Source organism: Apteryx rowi, unplaced genomic scaffold (genome assembly GCF_003343035.1).
Source record: "Apteryx rowi isolate R43461 unplaced genomic scaffold, aptRow1 scaffold_190, whole genome shotgun sequence".
NCBI classification, from domain to species: Eukaryota; Metazoa; Chordata; class Aves; order Apterygiformes; family Apterygidae; genus Apteryx; species Apteryx rowi.
The window spans coordinates 204,858-207,067 of NW_020448197.1; the positions used below are offsets into that span (position 1 = coordinate 204,858).

General features: G+C 63.0%; 1 protein-coding gene across 1 annotated transcript in view; it reads left to right on the forward strand.

Annotated features, from left to right (window-relative positions):
* Positions 1–501: 501 nt before the first annotated feature.
* The window catches only part of KDF1 (keratinocyte differentiation factor 1), a 15,264-nt gene continuing 13,555 nt past the window's right edge, over positions 502–2,210 (forward strand). The window contains exon 1 of the mRNA XM_026062618.1: positions 502–777. The gene's annotated coding sequence lies outside the window, so the exon portion shown is untranslated. The remainder of the gene's footprint in view (positions 778–2,210) is intronic.

Here is a 2,210-nt window from a genome sequence, read left to right on the forward strand (position 1 = left end):
CCTGTTATAGCCATTAACTAATTAACGCCGTCGCCGTCTCTCTCCCGCTTGCCCGGGTTCGGATGGAGCCTCAGCCGGGGCGTCTGGCCAGGGAGCGATGCATCCGCGCAGCCGATTCTCCCATCTCCTAACAAGGGGCCGCTTGCACAGAGCGAAGTTGTTCGCTCCGAGTGCAGGGCAACCTTTCCCAGCCTGGGACTTCCCCAGGCAGCCGGGGTGGATGGCAGGAGCCGAGGAGGTGTCCCAGAGCTGGGAAGGGGGGAAAAGTGGAGAGAATCTGCCAGTAATTTGGAAAAAATTGAGGTTCGTCGTGGTCTGCGGCCAGGACGTTGCGTGGAGCAGGGTCAGTGCGAGCGACGAGGACGAAGGGGTTCGACGCACGGACAGTCCCATCCCACTCCGAACAGCAGCCGGCGCCGTGGGAGTGGCAGGAGCCAAGTGGAGCAGAGCCCAGAACGGGGTGCTGGCCCCGGGGAGCGGAGCATCGCAGCAGGCCTCATGCCGGAGCATGGCGCAAACCGATGGGCAGCGCCGGGAGACATTTCGCAGCTGGGATCTGCCTCCGGGGCACCTGGCAAAGAGGGAGACGAGGCATTTCCAAGCAGCACTTCGGGCAAACGAAGCCCCAGCAGGGGAAACGACACCGGCTGGAATCCTGCCCGCTCCTGGCCTCCGCCGCAGCCCACTCCGCACCCCCCCCCATTCCCTTCCTTTGCCCAAATCTCCCGGGAAGGATGCGACCCCAACGGTGAATCACCAGCTTTTCCAAGCGAGCCGGTGAGTCACCGAGCGGCAGAAAATCGGACTAGAGGAGCGGAGCCGCCTGGCAGGGCCCGGGGCGTGCGGGAGCGGGAGGGGGCGCCTGGGCACTGAGCACGGGATCCTCAGAAGCAGAGGCTCCTTCCTTTTGTTGTTTTTCCTTCTTTTTTTTTCTCCAGCATGGTGTCTTTCTGCAAAAGGGCCGGAGCGCTGCGGGAGAGGGCGACCTGCCCAGCGGTGCCGCACGTTACCCATCCGGCTCGGGGTGGCGGCAGCCTGTGCCGGTTTCCAGCCGCACTCAGCAGCGGCTCCCAGGCTGGGAACCGCGCGACGCCTCTCCGAAATAAAAGCGGAGCCAGGACTGGGGTGGATAACGGGAGCGGGGTGAGACCGGCGGTCCAGGTCCCCCTCTGCAGGGCCAGGAGCCGCCTCTCCCTGGGCGCGTTTCTCGCGCTCCCCGCGGGACCTCGGGGGACACGCGCTGCTGCTGTCACACATGCACCGATTTCGATCCGTTCTCTGGCGGGTGTGCAGCAGGCCGGGAGCCGGGAGCGGGGCGCGCGGGAGAGCGGCTCGGGTGCGACCCCGGCGGGCTGCTGGGGCAGGCAGCAGCGACGCGGCCCCCAACAAGGCGCCGTGATTCCTCGGCCAAACCCAGGGAAAGGAGAAACTGCCTCTTCTTTTCCGTGTGGCCATGTATTGGAGAGGGAATATCCCGGTGCTCTTGTTCAGCGGCTCCCGGCAGGGATCTCGGAGCGCTGCGGGAACGTGGGTCCTGCAGCCCTGTGTGTTCTTGGTGTTTTTGCCTGCAAGGGACACGGGAATTAAAGCAACAAGGGTTGCTGCGATGCAGATGGGGGGATCCTTGGGGACAGGGATCCTTAGGGATAGGGATCCTCCAGGAAGGGGATCCTTGGGGACAATGATCCTTGGGGATGGAAATCCTTAGAGGCAGAGATCCTTGGGGTGAGGATCTTTGGGGACAGGGATCCTGAGGGAAGGGATCTTTGGGGATAGAAATCCTCAGGATGAGGATCCTTGGGGATGGTGAACCTCAGGAACAGGGATCCTCAGGGACAGAGACTCTCAGGGACACAGATCCTTAGGGATGGGGACCCTTTGGGACACAGATGCTCAGGGAGTGGGATCTTTAGGAACAGGGATCCTTAGGGACAGGGATCCTCAGGGACAGAGACCCTTGAGGACACGGATTCTTAGAGATGGGGACCCTTTGGGACATGGATCCTCAGGGACAGGCACCCTTTGGGAAAGAGATCCTTAGGGTCAGTGACCATTCAGGACAGGGACCATTTGGGACAAGGACCCTTTGGGTCAGGGACCTTTTGGGACAAGGATCCTCAGGAACAGGGATCCTTAGGGACAGGGATCCCGAGGCACAGGGATCCCGGCCCCCTCGGGGCAGCCCCGCTGGCGACAGGGAGCGCGGCAGC